This window comes from Halichoerus grypus, chromosome 2 (assembly GCF_964656455.1).
Source record: "Halichoerus grypus chromosome 2, mHalGry1.hap1.1, whole genome shotgun sequence".
Taxonomy (NCBI): domain Eukaryota; kingdom Metazoa; phylum Chordata; class Mammalia; order Carnivora; family Phocidae; genus Halichoerus; species Halichoerus grypus.
This window is the reverse complement of record NC_135713.1, coordinates 205,564,117-205,585,426: the sequence shown is the minus strand read 5'-3', so window position 1 is coordinate 205,585,426 and position 21,310 is coordinate 205,564,117. Positions and strand designations below refer to the sequence as shown.

Genomic DNA, 21,310 nt, shown 5'->3' with positions numbered 1-21,310 from the left:
CCAAGGTAATCCTTTCTTGGTCTTATTAGATCTACCACTGTTAGCGGGATCTTAAGAGTTCTTGCATTGCCAAGGTAACCCTCACTTGGTCTTACCACTCTACTGATTTAATATGCTGCTCCATTTGTCTCCAATTTTCTTTAGAAAGAGATTTTAAAGAAATAATACTAACATTGGTAAATTATACTTGCTGGTAAATTATTTAAGATTCTCAGATTTAGGGGCACCTGGGTGGCTCAGTTGGTTAAGCATCTGCCTTCAGCTCGGGTCATGATCTCGGGGTCCTGGGACTGAGCCCCACGTTGGGCTCCTTGCTCAGCAGGGAGCCTGCTTCTCCCTCTCCCTGTGCCCCTCCCCCTGCTCATGCTTGCTCGTGTGCACCCGCTTACATGCGCTCTTTCTCTCTCTCTCAAATAAAAAAAATCTTAAAAAAAAAAAAAAGATTCTCAGATTTATTTATGTGACAGAAATTTAAAGTTAGCTTTGTTGCTATCATTTTCATGAAATTTTTTGGTATCATAATTATGCTAGCTTCATAAGAGGATAGCTTTCCCTCTTCTTAAAGTTCTTAGATAATTCACATAGTAAATATTAAAATATGAAAAAATTTTTATTAATATTATCTGAAAAGGAGAAACTTTTGGGAGATAAATTCTTTTATAATTAAAATTTCTTTCTTGTTCTATTTAGGTTTTCTGGATTCTCAAAGGGTCTGTGACCATCTAAAAAGTTAAGATCCAATCCTAGCACAAAGCTAAGGCTCAATAACTGCTATTTCTTTTTGACCCAAAAAGTTGTCTTTTTGTTATATGCCAGGTCATGAATATCTACTATTTTGAGTCACAGTGTTGCTTTTCATTACATAAAGCTTTAAAATTACTGGAGATTATGGACCCAGGAAGATAAAGGGGATATTATTGCTCACTTTACTTTCCTTATCACCAGGAATCTCATCAAACTTTGGAGAGAGAGTTGACACCATTACAAGTCAGTAATCTGGGGCACCTGGGTGGCTCAGTCATTAAGCGTCTGCCTTCGGCTCAGGTCATGATCCCAGGGTCCTGGGATCAAGCCCCGCATCGGGCTCCCTGCTCCGTGGGAAGCCTGCTTCTCCCTCTATCAGTCCCCCTGCTTGTGTTCCCTCTCTCGCTGTGTCTCTCTCTGTCAAATAAATAAAATCTTAAAAAAAAAGTCAGTAATCTAACACATATGAAGATTTATTCAACCAAGCAATACTTACTTAGTGCATACTCTATAAAAGTCAATGAGCTAAGTTTTATAAAAGATGAAAAAAATTAAACATGAATCTTGCCTTCAAGGAGTTTATAATCTAATAGAAGAAAACTTGTATACATATATAATTATTACAAAAAGTAGAAAGTCTAAGCACCATAAGATAGATACCAACCAGAATCACCTGTCATATAATAATTCATAAATCTCTATGCCAAGTAGTAGCAACATGTTAAACATTCTATTTTTTTTTTCTCTTTAACATACCTTTAACACGAAGAGGAAAACTAAGCTTTATATGAAAGTGATAAAGTGACTGTATATTTAAGTATCTGATCTTACTGAATAAAGCTTTACATATTATGGTAATTAAATGCCACAGGAGACCTATTTATAAGCATTTCTGGAACCCTGACTGGGGCTTCTTTGTGTGAAATACAGTAAATTAAACTGACAATATGATCATCACAAGAACAAATCCTAATAATCTATATAGAACACAAGTTCAATCTCTATTCCAGGTCTTTACTCACACAATAATTTTATATGCCAGCACATCTGGAGTTTTCAGAGTAAAACAATCTCCCCACCCCACACACCTTTACAAATCATACCAAAGTGATTGCTGTGGTCATGTCTATGGTAGGATTAAAACAATACCACTCTCTACACTTGAATCACTCCTCTGAAATTACAGCAATACACACACAAATAGATAATGATAGTACAAATGTGTGACAGTGAGTAACAGACTTTGCAAGCTGAACATAGAGAAGATAATGTGTACCTACAAGGTGTCAAATTTATGCACTATCTCATTTAATCCATATAATAACCCTGTAGTAGGTATTATTATTCACATCTTCCAGATGAGAAAACAAAGGCTCGGAGAAATTAAAAAATAAACCCAAAGTTACCCAGCTTATAAAAGTGGCATTCCTAGAAACCTAGCCCAGAATTGGCTAGACAATTCCCAAGCCCACACTTATACCAGCGGTGCCAAATGCTGGTTATCAGTTAATGAGAATAATAAACTGCACATCTTTAAAGTATACCATTCAATAAATTTTGATATATGTATATCCCTGTCACACACACACACACTCTCTCTCTCTCTCTCTCTCAAGATGACTCCACAGAATGAGAAAAAAAGGGGATGATGTCAGGTAAACTTTTCATAAAGTTATATTCACTCAAGCTATCGGACTCTCCTCTAAGATGGTGTCCTTTGTATTTCTTTGCATGGGAATGTCTTTTCTTTTATAATGATAAGAGTGGATGGTGGTGGTTATTTGATTGTCTTCTGTGGCAAGACTAAAAGATGGCAACCATATGCTGGCTCCCGCTTCCGTGTTGAAACTTTACTCGTGTATTAAGTCTTAACCACAATGCTTTTCTGTATTTTCAAAAGAATAGATTTTACCCTCAAAAGGAAAGGTTTGATTAAATAGTATTTAGGAGATAATTACCTTTCTACAAGAATGACAAATATTTTTGGGGTGCCTGGGTGGCTCAGTCGGTTGGGCGACTGCCTTCGGCTCAGGTCATGATCCCAGCGTCCTGGGATCGAGCCCCGCATCAGGCTCCCTGCTTGGCAGAACGCCTGCTTCTCCCTCTCCCACTCCCCCTGCTTGTGTTCCCTCTGTCGCTGTCTTTCTCTGTGTCAAATAAATAAATAAAATCTTTAAAAAAAAAAAAAGAATGACAAATATTTTTTAAAACTGCGTGTGTGGAGCACCTGGATGGCTCAGTTGGTTGGGCGTCTGCCTTTGGCTCCCTGCCCTGAGTCAGTTTCCCTGCTCAGCAGAGTTTGCTTCTCCCTCTGCCCCTCACCCCACTCGTGCTCACTCTCTCTCTGAAACAATAAAATCTTAAAAAAAAAAAGTGCTGGGATGCCTGGGTGGCTCAGTTGGTTAGGCATCTGCTGGCTGGGATCGTGATCCCAGGATCCTGGGATCCAGTCCCGCATCGGGCTCCCTGCTCAGTGGGGAACCTGCTTTTCCCTCTGCCTGCCGCTCCCTCTGCCTTCCGCTCCCCCTGCTTGTCCTCAATTGATCTCTCTCTCTCTCTGACAAACAAATAAAATCTTAACAAAAAAGTGCTGTGTGTAGCCTCCTTTATAGGCAGAATTGTAAGGGAGGCATCCCCATTCCCTCTACCGTTGTCTTTCTGGTGGTCATTCAGTTTCTCATTTTGCTCCTCATCCCACTCCCACCAACATACTTCAAAACTGAATGTCAACAGATACACTCATGGGCAACAATGTAATTCAGTCTTTTGAGTATATTACCATTTTCACTGCCACATTCTTACTAGCAGCAGGAGTGGGAGAATTTCTTTTCTCATCCTCCTTAGGATTATATTTAAATACTGCCAACTTAATATGTTCCCCCCTGAATCTGATTTCTTTAATTTGCTTTTCTTTGATTACTGGCAAGATTAATTTTTAAAACATGTTTGCTCACTGACCTGTTTTATAATCATCTTTCCCTTTACTCTTTTATCTATGCCAAAAGGCATAAAACTAGTTTTCTCCAAGACTTGAGTTTGAACCCAGGACTGTCTGATCTCAGGCAAGTCACACCCCCTCTTTGGATCTCAGTTTTCTCCTCTATAAACCCCAAATATCTGTGAATTTTAAATAATTTAAATTAATTAAGACTTATTCTTTTTTTTTTAATGTTTTATTTATTTATTCATGAAAGTCAGAGACAGAGAGAGAGAGGCAGAGGGAGAAGCAGGCTCCCTGCCTAGCAGGGAGCCCGATGCGGGACTCGATCCCAGGAACCTAGGATCATGACTTGAGCCGAAGGCAGACGCTTAACCATCTGAGCCACCCAGGCGCCCCAAGACTTATTCTTGAAAACACAGCAGGCACACAAAATATAATGCTGATTAATAATATTGTTGCTGCTAACCCATTACCACCTTGACTACAGAGAACATTAAATAGCAATGGTAATATAAACCCCAAATAAAACTAAGAAAAACAAAACCACAAGGACCAATCCTCATATTTTTAGTAAAAATACAAGAGTGTCTGCAGTATGTATGCACATTTGATGCACACCAAAGCCTTCAGATTAAAGGGCAGCTTTTTCTCCTCTAAGAAGTCAGTACATTTATGGAGCTGTAGAGCCACAAGAACCTGATCCAGGTTTTGAACGTTTGCATTACCCACCAAGATCCAAATCGTAGCCAATCCTCATTCTCACCCTTAGCTCTAGACAACTACTAACATACTTTTGGACCCTGTAGTTTTGCCCTTTGTGGAAATATCATATAAATGAAATATGGCTATTTTCACTCGGTATGTTATTGAGATTCGTCCACACTACAGCATGTATCAGAACTTCATTCTTTTTATTGCTGAATAATATTCCATCATATGGCTATCCACATTTCCAATATCCATGTACCAGCTGATGGTCTCGGATTGTTTCCACTTAACTGGCCCTTCTGAGTAGCATTCGTGGTCGTGTTTGTGTGAAGAGATGGTTTTACCCGTACTGCTCTATCAGTGCTGTGTAGGTACACAGGAGACGAACTGCTAGGTCATATGGTAAATTTATGCTTAACTTTTTAAGAAACTGCCAAACTGATTTCCAAAGCACCTAATCCCAAGCAATTCCCACCAGCAATGCATGAAGTTTCCCATTTCTCCACGACCTTGTTCTCACCTGCCCTTTCAACTGTAGCCATTCTAGTGCATGTATAATGGTTATCTCCTGGTTTTACTGTTCATTTCCTGAATGACTAACCATGTTGAGCATCTTATTCGCTTATTAGCAATTTGTGTATCTTCTTTGGTGAAATGTTTATTGAAATCCTTTGTCCATTTTTGAATTGGGTACTTTGTCTTATTATTGACTTATGAGTTGTTCTTTATATGTATTCTGCCTTCGGCTCAGGTCACGATCCCGGGGTCCTGGGATTGAGCCCTGCATCAGGCTCCCTGCTCAGTGGGGAACCTGCTTCTCCCTCTCCCTCTGCCCTCCCACGCCCTACTCATGCGTGCTCTCTCTCTTAGATAGACAGACAGAAAGAGAGAGAAGGCGAGAAAGAGAAAAGAAAGAAAGAAAGAAAGAAAGAAAGAAAGAAAGAAAGAAAGAAAGAAAGAAAGAAAGAAAAGAAAAGAAAAGAAAAGAAAAGAAAAAGAAAAAAGAAGAAAAGAAAAGAGAAAGAAAGAAGTGACTATCTTGGGGCACCTGGTTGGCTCAGGTGATGGAGCATGCGACTCTTAATCTTGGGGTTGTGAGTTCGGGCTCCAGACGGGTGTAGAGATACTTTAACATCTTAAAGAAAAGACTATCATTTCCCCCACCGAAATGCCTTGCACGGTGTCAGAAATCAGTTCACCATAGGGGCGCCTGGGTGGCTCAGATGGTTAAGCGTCTGACTTCAGCTCAGGTCATGATCCCAGGGTCCTGGGATCGAGCCCCACATCGGGCTCCTGGCTCAGCGGGGAGCCTGCTTCTCCCTCTCCCTCTGCCTCTCTCCCTGTTCATGCTCTCTCTCTCTCTCTCTCTGTATCTCTGTGTCTCAAATGAATAAAATCTTAAAAAAAAAAAAAATCAGTTCACCATAAATGTAAAGGTTTATTTCTGAACGCTCAATTATGTTCCATTTTTCAATATGTCTGTCCATGTGCCGATACCAAACTGTCCTAATTGCTTTAGCTTTATAGTATTTTTTTTTTCTAGTAGGCTCCATGTCCAGCATGAAGCCCAGTGTGGGACGTGAACTCATGACCCTGAGATCAAGACCTGAGCTGAGATCAAGAGTCAGATGGTCAGCTGACTGAGCCACCCAGATGCCCATGGTCATAATCGTTTTTATATGTTGCTAGACTTGGCTTCCTAATATTTGGCTTAAGATTTTTGTGTTTACATTCATGAAAGGTATCTGGCTGTAGTTTTATTTTTTTGTGATATCTTTGGCTTTGGTACCATGGCAATACTGGCCTCAAAGAATCAGTTAGGAAGCATTTCCTCCCCCTTTATTTTCTGGAAATGTTTGTGAAGGTTTGTATTAGTTCTTTATGTTTGACAGAATTTACCAGTGAAGCCAAGATGATCTCGGCTTTTCTTTGTGGCAAGATTTGTAATTACTAGGGCGCCTGGCTGGCTCAGTTGGTGGAACATGTGACTCTTGATCTCAGGATCAGGAGTTCCAGCCCCACGTTGGGTGTAGAGCTTACTTTAAAAAAGGTTTGTGGGGCGCCTGGGTGGCTCAGTCGTTAAGCGTCTGCCTTCGGCTCAGGTCATGATCTCAGGGTCCTGGGATCGAGCCCCACATCGGGCTCTCTGCTTCGCGGGAAGCCTGCTTCTCCCTCTCCCACTCCCCTGCTTGTGTTCCGTCTCTCGCTGTGGGTCTCTCTCTGTCAAATAAATAAAATCTTTAAAAAAAAAAAAATAAATAAATAAATAAATAAAATAAAAAATAAAAAAGGTTTGTAATTACTAATGTCTTTACTCGTTATATGCCCATTCAGATTTTTCATTCTTTTTAAACCAGTTTTGGTGGACTCTGTCCGTTTCTAGGACTGTGTCATTTCACCTAAGCTGTCTAATTTATTGGCATAAAGTTATTCATCATACCTATTTCATTTCTGTAAGATCAATACTCATGTCCCCTCTTTCATGCTTGATTTTTGTAATTTGTATCTTCTCTGTTTTTCTCAGTCTAGCCACAGGTTTGTCAATTTTGTTGATCTTTCCAATTAATCAGCTTTTGGTTTTATTGATATTCTCTACTATTTTTCTGTTTTTACTCCATTGACTTCCACTCTGATCTTTATTTCCTTCCATTTGTTTGCTTTTTAGTTTGTTTTTCACTCTCTGGATTCATAAGGTGAAAGCTTAATTTTTGATTTGAAATCTTTCTCCTTTTCTAATATAGACATTTAAAGCTATAAATTTCCCTCTTAGTACAGTTTGGCTGCATCACATGAATTTTAATATGTTGTGTTTTCTATTTTTAATTCAGTTCAAAATATGTTCTGACTTTTCCTTGTGATCTCTTCTTTGACCCACATTTAGAAAACTAGTTTAATTTCTTATGTATTGTACATGGAGACAAAGAGGGGAGTCAAGGGGGATTCTAAAATTTTTGACTGGAGCAACTAAAAGGAGGAAAGTGCTGTTGGAGACAGGGAGGAGCGCAAGTGCAGTGGATGTAGGGTGAGAGCAGGAGTTCAGTCCTGGACATCTGAGGTGGAGATTCTCCTGCAACAGTCATGTGGAGATGCAGCAAGGCAACTGGGTACACAAATACTGAGTCTGGGGAGCAGTCCAGGCTGGTGATACAAAATTTAGAAATCTTCAGGGCATGTGTGGTATTTGAAGTCAAAGGACTGAATTACCAAAGGTGTGAATGTCGATAAAGAAGAGGAAGTCTCCGTGAGTAAAGTCAGAGACAGTTTCATGAAGGAGCTTCTTGTTAAGTTAGGTATGTTAGGACATTTGTAATTTGATCTAGCAAGGACAGAGCCAATTTAAGCATTCTATAAGCCATGGATGTGAAATAAATGTTATCATATGATAACATGTCATATCTGTGACTAATGGAGGCGTTAAAGAGAAGAAAATGATATTAAGAGACCAGATCTCCACATAAACAGACATTTTACAATATGTATATATCAATGTCAGGCTTACTGTATATATGTCTACTAAAATGATAACATCCTTAAATTGTCCATGTTACTAAAACAAGATCCTTACCCCCACACACCAATTTTTTTCTTCTACCCATATGCCTTTCTACCAATATCAGTCATTTAACATATATCTCTTCTGAAAACTGTGAAATCAAAGAAGCAAAATTGTTGCTCTTTGCCACATCTACTGTGAGAATGAAGACCATGCTCAGTAATCAGACTGTCGACATTCCAGAAAATGTCAACATCACTCTGAAAGGATGCATGCACTGTTATAGTGAAGGGCCCCAGAGGAACCCTGCAGAGGGACTTCAATCACATCAATGTAGAACTCAGTCTCCTTGGAAAGAAGAAGAGGCTCTGAGTTGACAAATGGCAGGAAATAGAAAAGAACTGGCTACTGTCCGCACTATCTATAGTCATGTACAGAACATGATCACGGTGTTAGACTGGGTTTCCATTACCAGATGAGGTCCATGTATGCTCACTTTCCCATCAACACTGTTATTCAGGAGAATGGTTCTCTTCTTGAAATCCAAAATTTCTTGGGTGAAAAATACATCCGTAGGGTTCAAGAGAGTTCTAGTGTTGCGTGTTCAGTATCTCAATCCCAAAAAGATGAGTTAATTTTTTTTTTTAAAGATTTATTTATTTTTAGAGAGAAAGAGAGAGCATTGGGTGGACAGACAAAGGAAGACAGAAAGGGAGAATCTTGAGCAGACTCCCTGCTAAGCACAGAGTCTGGCATGGGGCTCGACCCCATGACCCTGAGATCATGACCTGAGCTGAAATCAAGAGTTGGACACTTAACCAACTGAGCCACCCAGGTGCCCTGAAAGATGAGTCAATTCTTGAAGGAAATGACATTCAACTTGTATCAAACTCAGCTGCTTCGATTCAGCAAGCCACAACAGTTAAAAACAAGGATACCACAAAATTTTTGGATGTTTTTCTGATAAAGGAACAGATCAGCAGGCTGATGAATAAGACCTAAGTTGTCCAGCTACAGAAACAGCAAGATGGCAGATGATTTTTCAGACTTATTTGTGATATTTTAAAGATGCAATAAAAGCTGTATTGATTTGGGGCTTTCTCTCAAACCAATAATCCTTTCCAACTATTTGGCAACTATACCATTCAGAAGTTTAAAAAAAAAAGGTAGCAAAATTGTTATCCCTCCAACCAGACAGCCACATGACAAAACAAAAGATAGTATGTGTATCCCAAAGCAAGTGTCTGACTCTCCTTACCATGTAAGTCTGTGAGGGTTTACAACACTCCATTCCTTCAAACTTTTTTTGTTGAAGAAGCAGAAGAAAGATATAATGCTAAAGAAAAATGGGTCAAGTGAGGGAAATTGTTTTCCAACTGAGATTTGAGATTGAATAGGAAATGGGTGAATTAGACTGAAGAAAGACAGTTATCGGCCATCTGTACACAGCTCTTCTATATCAAAGGCAGCTTACTTCCAGCTTACCCCATTAACTAAAGCATTCTAGTTTCAAGGTGACATAGAATTTTACAGAAATGTCTTCCCACTTTTAATAATTTGGATCAAAACTAGAATCCCTTTAAATAGGCTTAAAATTGGGCGCCTGGGTGGCTCAGTCGTTAAGCGTCTGCCTTCGGCTCGGGTCATGATCCCAGAGTCCTGAGATCGAGTCCCACATTGGGCTCCCTGCTCGGCGGGAAGCCTGCTTCTCCTTCTCCCACTCCCCCTGCTTGTGTTCCTGTTCTCTCTCTCTCTCTGTCAAATAAATAAATAAAATCTTCAAAAAAAAAATAGGCTTAAAATTTTCAGTAATGTTAATTTTCAAATAATCCTTCAAGAAAAACCTGCTGCTGTGGCAGAAAAAAAAAAAAAAATCCATGAGATCTCTCTTTGTCTTAAAGACACACTCCTTGCCTAGCTGCATTCTAGATGCCAAAGTTAGAAATCAGAGAGAAAAGAAATTCACCATCAGGTTTTTCAAATATAAACAATGATTTTTTTTTTTTAAGATTTATTTTATTTATTTATTTGACAGAGATAGCGAGAGCAGGAACACAAGCAGGGGGAGTGGGAGAGGGAGAAACAGGCCTCCTGCCGAATAGGGAGCCCGATGTGGGGCTCAATCCCAGGACCCTGGGATTATGACCTGAGCCAAAGGCAGACGCTTAACGACTGAGCCACCCAGGCGCCCCTAAACAACGGTTCTTATAAACACATCAATGTTAGTTTTCTCTTAATATACTTTTAGAGCCCAAAATGATACTACTATTTGAGGCTATGAACCCACTAGACACAGGTTATTTATGTGATGCTTAATAAAATTGTTTTACTAGGGCTTTCAGCTCAGGTCATGATCCTAGGGTCCTGGGATCGAGTCCCGCATCGGGCTCCCTGCTACTCGGGGAGCCTGCCACTCCCCCTGCTTGTGCTTGCTCTGTCTCTCTCTCTCTCTCTCTCTGACAAATAAATAAAATCTTTTTAAAAAATGAAATTATATATATTAAAAAAACTATAGCTATTATGAAATTTGGAATCCTTTCTCCAGCTGTGAATTTTTATCTTCAGAGCAAACAGGCTTAGCAATACAACAGTGCACTGAAATGAAAGAAAGCAGACTGTTCACCCTATTGCCCCAAACCAGGCCTTACTATCATTTCTGAAGTGCAGTCTCAGGACAGAAAATGTAAAATAAAATGAAAAAATTAAAAGTGCAAATGAAAAAATGGGGGAAAGGTTATGGGAAAAACAAATGAAAGATAAAAAAAACTTCTGAATGATCCTAAAGGCTGAATTCTGAAATTAATGTCCCCTAATTTGAGATTTAGTTAGAAAAATCACAACTTAAAGAGAAAAACCCATTTAAAAAAAAAAAACATTTTATTTATTTATTTGAGCAAGAGAACATGAGTGGGGTGAGGCACAGAGGGAGAAGCAGACTCCCTGCTGACTCCGGGGACTCTGGGATCATGACCTGAGCTGAAGGCAGATGCTTAACTGACTGAGCCACCCAAGTGCCCCCAAAAAACCATTTTCTTGGGCCATCAGAACTACACAATCAAAATTCTGCTATTGAAAGACAGAGGAGCACCTGGATGGCTCAGTTAGTTAAATGTCTACCTTCAGCTCAGGTCATGATCCCAGGGTCCTGGGATCAAGCCCAACGTCAGGCTCCATCAGGGACATCAGGCTCCGTCAGGCTCCCTGCTCGGCAGGGAGTCTGCTTCTCCTTCTCCCTGCCCACCCCCATGCTCACTCTCTCGCTCTCAAATAAATGAATAAATAAAATCTTAAAAAAAAAAAGATAAATAGGCAAGTATGTAACCTAATTAAATAACCACATCTAATAATTTTGCTAAAGGAGTATTTAAATTAGGAATCAACATAAACTGATTTCAAGAAAAAGAATTTTGACAACATCCTTTTAAAATCTGATTTCCAGAGTCTGCCTGATAGAGAATAAAATGATACGTTTACTATATACTAACCAAACATTCTGGATTGGCCAGAATGATTCCATTAGTTATAATACTCATTCTTCCAGTGGGCTAGTATCTGAAGATAGTTACCAGATCTGTAAAAGGCAAACCAAGAATTATTTCATAATTTGTTTATCATACCAAAATTTCAAATGTCCATATGAAATGTCACATTATTTCTTCGTAATTCGGTTGGTGGCACTTCCTGGCAGAGCCCAAGGGCCCCAGGGAGAAGGAAGAGCCCACTGCTCTGGGTGCCCACAGAAAACACAGTGCAAGGGTACCACTGAGGACTGTGGAGATAGCCTCACACCTGCAGATGTGTCCCCACATGCTGGGCTGACTAGCTGAAAATATGGTCAGGCGGTCACTGTCCTAAAAAGACTAAAAACAGAAGGAAAGTATTCATTTCTCAGCCTCTTCTCTCCCCCTACTCTCATTTGTGGAAACAACATCTCTGAAGAAAGAGATGATTCAAAACAAAACTGAAAATGTTGATCTTAGTATCCATAAAATACTGTAGATATTATAAAGATGGACATATTATTATCCCTGCTACCAAGTAACTCAAAATCTAAGAGAGAAATGATGATGATAATGAAGGTTTCTTTGCAAAACAGGAATCTGTAAAGAGCTCTGCTGGGGTTTTGAGTCTGAAATGAACAGGGTGAATGACTCATGCTCATCAGTTAAACACAAACCATAATATATACAAAAGTGCAACTGTGGCTAAGATTCTTACTCATCACCTGACTATAGTAAATAAATAATATTCTTGTCTGTTTTAAAGCCCCCCCCCCAAAAAAGCTTCCCCATCGTACTCTATAAGAGTAAAAAAAAAAATCCATTTTATTGTTTTGTTTTCTTTGTTAAAAAAAAAGAATCCATGATTGGGATGCCTGAGTGGCTCAGTCGGTTAAGCATCTGCCTTCTGCTCAGGTCATGATCCCAGAGTCCTGGGATCGGGTCCCATGTCGGGCTCCTTGCTCAGTGGGGAGTGTGCTTCTCCCTCTGCCTGCCGCTCCCTCTGCTTGTGAGCTCTCTCTCTCTCTCTAACAAATAAATAAATAAAATCTTTAAAAAAAAAAGAATCCATGATCGTTTAGGTTTAAGGATGCTATTACATTTTTTTTTTTTAATTATTTTTTTAATTTATTTTTCAACAGAGAGAGAGAGAGCGAGAGAGGTAACACAAGAAGGGGGAGCGGGAGAGGGAGAAGCAGGCTTCCCGGCGAGCAGGGAGCCCGATGCGGGGCTCGATCCCAGGACTCTGGGATCATGACCTGAGCCGAAGGCAGACGCTTAACGACTGAGCCACCCAGGCACCCGGATGCTATTACATTTATCTAACCTTTAAAAAGTTCTAGTAACTTCAACACAGCCTAACTAACACTGCTGTTTATGTTATAATTTGATCTGTTATGTTATAATCTGTTATGTCATAATCTGATCTTACATTTCCTGGGAATATTGAAGATTTGTTTTCTCTCTTTTCTGTCAATATTCCATATCCATAAAGTTTACAATATATCTAGTACTGTTATATAAAGTCTGAGTTAAGATATTTTTATGGGTATGGTACTAAGAAAATTCGATTTCGTTGAGAGTATTCACCATAATTAACAGCAGAACCCTATTATTACATGGCTCATTACATGCTGGGACTTATGCTGTGAGTCAAATCTCTATCCCAGAACCTCAAACAATAAACTCTCCTAAAACTGCTATCTTATGTGTCATCCTTCCCCAATCAGCATTCTAAAAGGATGCACTCTATATATTTTACCAACTATTTTAACATTAGCTTCTTTATTTACTTAAAGCCTCTCGAGAACTTCCAGGAAGTGCAGCAAGCACTACAAGTCTTACCTTTAAGAACTCATTGCTTCCAACAGCCCACATCAGTCATTCTGTATGGTTTTGTCCTGCTGATTCTTTGTAACACCTTTTCAGTTGGATCCTACCATTAAGCTTGTCCAAGCCTGCATCACCTTACACAGACAACTACGATAGCCATGGTCTTCACACTTCCAATTTCCCCTCTAACCACCTGCTATATTTCAGCTCAAAAGAAGTTTCTAATGTATCACTTGGTTCATGTCATGCCCATCAACAACCACTGATGCAGCCAAAGAATGGAGGTTCTACCCACATAGCTCCTTCTAAGACTCACTGCCAACACAAAACTTCCATTTACAGCTAGGCCTTAGTGTTCACTTATTCGATAAAAATATTGAGTCCCAGGAGCGCCTGGGTGGTTCAGTTGGTTAAGCGACCGACCGACTCTTGATTTTAGCTCAGGTCTTGATCTCAGGGTTGTGGGTTCAAGCCCCACACTGGCCTCCATGCTGGGCGTGGAGTCTACTTAAAAAAACAAAAAACAAACAAACAAACAAAAAACCAATGAGTCCCGGCTGCTATATTAGTCACTTTCCAAAATGTTCCCCTATGTAGCCAAATTCTATCAACTTTCCAGGACCTGTTTCCAGTGAAGTCTTGCCTGACCATGGTGACCCCTGGGTCTTCTCCCTCTTCTGAATGATCAGGCACTCTATTTCTGCATTCTCAAAGTTGATTCCACTGAATCAAAAGGTAGTATAAAGTGAAAACAATGTTTGGTGGTCACACACATTTGGGGAAAATTGGGCTAATAAAGGTAAACATATTTTTTTTCTGCTGGACTTCTCTGAGCATCCAGTATGTTAACATGCATCTTCAAGAGGGCAGGCATGGTATATAACTATATAATTATATACTACCATAAGTTTTTGTTAACTTAAGGAAGTTTCACAACATTTAATTGCTATTTCAGTTTTTGTTTTGTTTTTTTGTTTGGTGCCAGCCTCTCTCGTTAGTCAGACAACTCTAGGAGGGCAGGGAGCCATTGATCCTCAATGTGGCCACTGCGCAGAGAAGGCATTAACTTTTGGTGGAGTAGAGCAGAAATGATGTGACCAGGCTTGGGGTTTAGAAGGCAGTGCAGGGGGATGATAAAGAACTCCGATTCCGGCATCATAGGACCTAAAAATAGTATTAAGTCTCTGACTGTGGGTAAATTATTCAACCTCTGTGGGGTTTAGCTTCCCCATCTAGAGAATGTACACAGCGACAGGAGCTACCTTACAAGTGGATGCTGAGGAATGGTTTACACACACAAAGTGCCCAGGAAGCATTCAGTTAATATTAGCAGATGGATTGGTAGGATACAGACCAGAAGAGAGACTAATTAAAAAGCTATTCAAATAATCCAAGCTATTTATCCATGAGTGAGGGCTTTGAAGTGGACTGAGTCTAAATTCTGGCTTTACTTCCTATAGGCTGTAGGATCGTGCAGAAATTACTTCCTTCTCTGCCCTCCTAAATTCCAGGTCTGTACATCGGGAACAATAAAAGCAACCATTTTTCAGGTGTGTTGTGTTGTGTTGTGAAGATATAAGAAGATAATACTCATGTCCTTTGTACACTATCACACAGTAAGTGCTCAATTATTAGTTGTACCTGTTTGAAGATTATTTTTAAGTAGAGGTCTGATGACCCGAGAGCATGCTTTCTAACTGCCCCACCATCCCCATCCCCAATTCTCAATTGTCCCCAGAGACTCAAACATCCTTCCTTCCACAGAGCCACCACCTTCCTCCCCCACCTCATCTCCTAGCCCAAAACCCTTCTTTAAAACATCAGCCTCCTGAAGAACAAAGCCGATTAAATTCCTTTCCTACACACTCTTTCCCCTCCCCTTGTGCATTGCCCACTTCATATACAGTGTGAGAAAACAAAATGTAATCAAAGGAGTAATTCTGCACCCCACCCCTTGTAATTTCTGAACAACTCTGTTAACATCTTTCCACAGCACAGGTGGATGGAAAGGTGGTACACTGTACCAACACTACCATTTCCCAATTGCAGATCTTAACTTTAACTCCCAGTTGCTATTTTAACTCAGATTTCCCCCACTTATTAAAAGAGTAATTAAAAAGAAATTATCTTTGGGAATAAAAAGTAAACAATACCTTTGCCAGGCTCAACTCAAGCAGCTGATTTTAGTTGTGAGAGATACTATTCTTAATGAGCTGGGACTGTACACATAAAATGAATCCAACAAAGCGCATATTCCCCTGAACCACCTTGGCTCTAGCCAGTCTGCACCTTAGTAAGATACTCAACTACAGATAGGTGTGATCCCCCTGCTGAGAATAATTTGACTTGATATTGTGATACTGCACGTTTGCAGTTCGGGCCTTCACAGGAAGGGCATTATGAAGACATAATAGAGTATTAATTTCTAAAATGTTCCAAAGAAGGAAAACAGAGAGGGTCTTTAAAGAAAAAAAGGAAAATTAAAAAAAGGAGCTGTTCAGGTGTTTGTATTCTAGAGGATCACGGGGGACCTTGTGGATTTATACAAACAGACGTTGGTCACAGAAAATGCTGTAACCTTATAATGACGACGAATTGATCTATTTGCACACTCTTTCATTCTCATAGTTTTGCACAAAAAATTTTTTTAATGAGGAAGGAAAGTGGGAACTGAGCCACAACAGACCAATCCCTCCTGCCAGCTCTCTGGAAGACAGATTCCAGATGATTCTTTGGGCCCTGGGTGCTGTGACCCAGTGGCCCAGTGATCTTATGTGTCTTCAGGCAGGCTGTTCTCCAACAGGAAAGGAGTGTTGTGACAAAGAGGCAAAGAAGGAAAGGGAGACCGCAGGACAAACAACTCCTACTTCCTTGAGCAAATATTTAAATACATTGGCCTGGAAGACACGTATCTTAGAAGGTATATTCCCAAATTTAGCAGCTTATTCATTACTGTATCTTAGAAAACCAAAGTCCCATTGCATAGCTGGAACTCAAAGAGCCACATGGAATATTAAGAGTTCAAAACAGCAGTGAACACTGCTTTCCCAAGGCCATTCCTTCTGCTGTGGTTGCAGCCAGGAGGGCTCAGGAGGGCGCGAACAACTATCTGTGCTTCAGCAGTGATGTTTTATGGCTGGGTGCCCAGATTGTCTAGCTCCGCACACAGCTCTATAGCCTTTGGAGGGCTACAGGGGAAGAATGCATTCTTAACAAACAGCTCTTCATCCCTGCAACAGCTTCTTCATTCTCTGAAAGCATCTACGGCCAAGAAAAGAATTCATTTTTAGTAAAACTCTAAAAATGGCACAAAGGGTATGAATTTTCACCATGTTTTTAATACACAAAACCTCATCACATCCCAGTTGGAGAATTAAAGAACATGTATTTTACTTTTCATTAAATAAGTTATAGTTCAAACGCATGCTCTGCACAATAGGAAACTTACAGGATTATTTTAAGCAAGTTATTCAAACAAGTTCACTGGGCAAGGATTACACATTTCTTGGTTTCAACATCACACATACAATCTCTACACAAGGTTATAGCTATTTCTGACAAGTAATCTTTATATTTGTAAGTAATTATATTCTTGAAAAGTCGTGTATAAGCTGAATGTTTATAATTGAGGACATCTTTACTGCATTGAAATCTATTTAAAGAAAGCTTACTGTATGTTATTTTGCAAATTAAGAATGCTCTCCTCATGACTGCACAATTATTTAAAAGCTAATTTGTAAAAATTTAGATATTCATGATTAGACTGGCTTAATGCAAGAAAATCTGTAAAAATCTACCTAAAAAAAAAAGGTCAGTTTTCATTTGCTATTCTGTTCTCTCTACTTAAATCTATGACATCTTCAAACAAAATTAAGATGCTTTCTTAATTAAGCAAATAAAATCCACTCATCATACAAAACAGACCGCAGCACCAATACTCCTTCAAAAGATTTCCTTACAGCTCATCTAAAACATCAGAAGACCCTCTGAAATAAAGCTAGCGTGAAAGGTAAAAAGCCATTTGTCTCAAAATCACCAGTAAGAAGCCATAACAATTTCAAAGAAACCAAAAACAAAACACACACGCACGCGCGCGCGCACACACACACACAAAACAAAGTTGCCTGGCTCTTCCCCACTTACTTCGACTTTCTAGGCGCTGTCTGCTAAAGGCTCCACCTCCTGCTCCCCCAGCCCATCCTTCTCCTGGTTCTAAGACCTTCTATAAATCTGTTCCTCCTCACCTCTCCATTTCTCATGTTCCCCCCCCCCCCCATGCCTGGGACTTCAGTTGCTCTGGCTAGATAATCTCTGTTTGCTGCGTCCCCAAATCTTAATGATCTCATATGTTGTTCTGATATGGGAAACAGCCTCAGTGTTGACGATCTATTTTCTTCCTTATAAAATCTTCTCAAATAGCAACCTTTGCACAATAAAGCCTGACTGAGTGCTAAAGAGTCGTCTACAACATACGCATGCCATCTCATGGATCTAATTCTTACTGGGGAAGGCCAAAAAGACCCATGAACAGTCTTTAAAATGGCTCTTAAGCCTTAAAATGTTGTTAGAAAAATTCTATGATGCCGAAGATATTCTATATACTCAAATAATGGATAAATAAACTAACTTCCACTAGTACCCCCCCCCTTTTTTTTAATTTAAGATTAGCATCACTTTGAGTGTAGCAAGAGTAAGTTTATACTCAGGCCCTTCTCGCCCCCACTTGGAGTTGGGGCAGTCATGCAGACACTCCGTCTGCAGCCAGTACTGTAGGAATTCTATCTTCCATTTCTTTCCAACTGAAAGCTCTCTTCACTAAGGAAAAAGGCATGCCCCACTCCAGCCCTGACCTCCTCCTCCCCAGCTTGGTTTTGGAAGTGAGCCAGATGACAGCATTTGGAAAAGCACAAATTTATCTCAGTAAAGCCGGCTGTTTAACAAAAAGGTAGTGGTGAGAAATACTGTAATTTTAGAGTATATCCCCCCCCCATTACTTACTTCTGTTTTAATCCCTGCGGGTCCAATGAAACAACGCACCCCACTTTCCCTCATAATCAGCCCTCTAATGCAACTATGTGTTCCAAAACTCCTGAGCCAACTAAGTATAAATATAAACCTGCTACAAAATAATCTTTGTCAAAGTGTTAAAACATATGCCACTTGAAAAAGAACAACAACAATAAACATTGTAAGAAGGAAAACCAAAGTCAACTACTAAAATATTTAAATGCCAGAATCCAAAATGAAATAGTGAGGATTAAGCCTTATGACAGCCTTAGTGTCAACCTGATTTAATTTAATAGCTTAAGAGTAAAACAGAGGTACCTGTCAGTAAGGTCTTTGGTTTGGACAAGAAACATGGACGACTTAGAATCAGTCTTTTAAAACTGGATCCTCATAATAAAATCAAGTCTCTCTCTCTCTCTGTATTTAATGTATATATAAAACATCTGGGATCCCCAGATCCATTCTCCTGCTTAAAGTGCTAGCTTGAAGAAATCACTGTGTCACCATAAGTCAAATTTAACTTAACCAATACTTTTACTGTTACCATTTTCTGAGCTATCAATTTCTCATGACCCAAGGTGTGAAAGAAAAACAGATTCTGAGAAACTATTCTTATGAAAATATAAATATTAAAAACTTTCTGTAGAAAAAGCAAACTGTCAGGATAGGTAAGTAAACTAGCAGCTGTTCAGACCATTACTATCTTCTGTAAACACTGATAATAAAATTAGCTTGGATAATGTAATTGGGCTAGTCATTTCTTAAAATCTCTTTTACCAGCATTTCCCCCAACAAAGCATCCTAGGAGTGCCACACTGAAAGGTGTTCAAAGACCTTCACATCGCTGTGGTTCGGGAATAATGTAAATTCCTTCAAGGTGCCCTCAGCCAACCAGGTTCATCTGGCCCGGGGCTAAGTTTTATCTTCTACTCCTTCTCATAGTACAGAAGGAAGTCTGGAATCCATGCATATAGCTGTCAACACCCGCACACATTTCAAGCTGGCCCCCACTGCTAAGATCACTCAAGCCACATTTCCCGTGTCTCCACTCATCCTCATAGTTACTCAATTCTAAACGTAGGAAATAAGTTGCATAAAATAAGCCTTCAGCGGGTCGAATTCCGTTCAGGCTCGTAGCAATCTCTACACAGTGATCATCATAATCTGACCACCTACACCGACCGCAGCGCAGCGACGAGCGTACCCGATACAGGAGAAAACCCGACCGTCGGCAACACAATGGATTAAACCAGCCAGACGCTTCCAACTTGCAACTCCTTCAAGACGCTCAAGTTGGACATCCACAGAGCACCATTTTGAGCTCAGAATCTGCAGTTCATGCCTAGACATAACCGAGCAGACAACTCAAATGGAGGTTTAATCTGACAGAGGCCGAGAGACAATTCCACTCACTCTGCACAGGATCACTGACACCGTCGAGTGCCTTAAAATGCAAAAGGTGCAGCCAGGATCTGCGGCTCCTCCTCCCCCGCCCCCCGCGGCACCGATCCTGCATCTTCGGTGAGATTCCCAAAGCTCCGTGCAACCGGCAAACGAACGGTTTCTCCGCCCGGTTAACACGCAGGGAACCCCTATATTCGCACCGGCAGGTTTTCACAGCCACGGATCAATTGATTAAATGTCATCCACAAGGTAAAGGTGCAAATGAGGCGTCGCTCAAGCAGAGGTGGCACTGAGGCGCTCGGGTTACGTGCTGTGCTAGCAGGGCAGCTGTGGTGCGGCTCCTTTTCCTCGTGCGCATTGCTCCGCAGTCTGCAACCCCGCTAGCAGCCCACCTGATCGCAGACCCGCAGAAGGCCGAGGGGCGCCTTCACCCTCCCCCAAATCACGCCCAGGGTTCGCTCTTCCCCCAAACAACGGCACGGGAGGCCCTACACCGAAAACGCTTCGGGTTCGTGCGTGCCATCGGAAATGCAAAACCCGTGGGTGACTGTTCAGGAGGAGCCCGGCTCCAACGACCCCACGAGCCTAAAACACACACAGCTGGCGTGTGACCGCACCACCCGCCGCGACCCCGCGGGCTCCCCCTCATTCGGCGCTCTGCAAACCTCTCTCCCCGCGCGCACGCACGCACCGGCCCCGCGCCGCCGGCGGCTCCTCCCGCCGCCCCGCGCCGCGCATCCCTTCCCGCCCGGACCCGCCAACCCCTCGCGCTCCGGGCCTGGCCGAACAAAGGCGACGCCGCCAGCTCGGCCAGCTGCGGCGGCTCGGAGGCCCGGCCCGCGCTCACCTGGGCTCCGTCCCCGGCGGCGGCGGCGGCGGCTCCTCGGCGGGGCTCCGGCGGCGCGGGCCTGGCGGCGACAGCGACAACGACGACGACGACCCGGGCGGCCGCCCCGGGGCCTGCGGAGCGCTCGGGCGGCAGGGGCCCGCTCAGCGCCGGCGCCGCGGGCTCAGGTCCCGGCGCTGGCGGCGGCGGCGGCGGCGCGGGCGGGTGGGCGGCGGCGCGTCCCGGCAGGTCCAGGTCCGGCCCCGGCGACGCCGCGACGCGCCCTCCTCCTCGCACCCGCGAGCGGGACGGCGGCTCTGGCGCGGCCCGGGATCCGAGGTGGCGGCAGCAGCGACGCTCGGCGCTCGGCCGGCTCCGCTCCCTCCGCCTCCGGCTCGGGCGGGCCCGCAGCGGCGGCGGCAGGAGCGCGGCGGGCGCGGGGACGGCCCTGTCAGGGGCGGCGGGGGCGGCCGGAGCGGCGCTCAGGACTGCAGGGCGGCGGGGCCGGCGGCGGCGGCTGCGGCTCCCGGGGCCGTCGCGCTGAGGTGCGGAGCTGCCACCGCGGCCATCTTGTTGCTCTAACTGACAAGAACCCCCCTCCCCCCGCTCCAGCCAGACGGGGCGCTCGCGCCCCCTTCCCCGCCCCGCGTTGGCCTCCAACAGGAAGTCGTCCCGGCCCCTGCCACGTGACTCCACTGTATCTGCATACCGGAGGGCGAACTGGCCAATCGGCGCTCTGCGCTCGAGCTCCGCCCCCGCGCGCCCCTCCCCGGCCCATTGGTTCGTCCTGGCTAGGCCACACCCCGTCCTTCCCCCTTAATACCCGCTCGCGTTGTCGTTCCGCAGACTGCGCT

General features: G+C 42.5%; 1 protein-coding gene across 7 annotated transcripts in view; it reads right to left on the bottom strand.

Moving 5' to 3' along the window:
• The window catches only part of TNRC6C (trinucleotide repeat containing adaptor 6C), a 148,860-nt gene extending 127,756 nt beyond the window's left edge, over window positions 1–21,104 (bottom strand). For 4 of the 7 annotated variants that reach the window (XM_078066167.1, XM_078066169.1, XM_078066168.1 and 1 more), the window contains exon 1: window positions 20,478–21,104. The gene's annotated coding sequence lies outside the window, so the exon portion shown is untranslated. The remainder of the gene's footprint in view (window positions 1–20,477) is intronic. The other 3 variants (XM_078066165.1, XM_078066166.1, XM_078066170.1) reach the window with 1 other exon arrangement.
• Window positions 21,105–21,310: the final 206 nt, after the last annotated feature.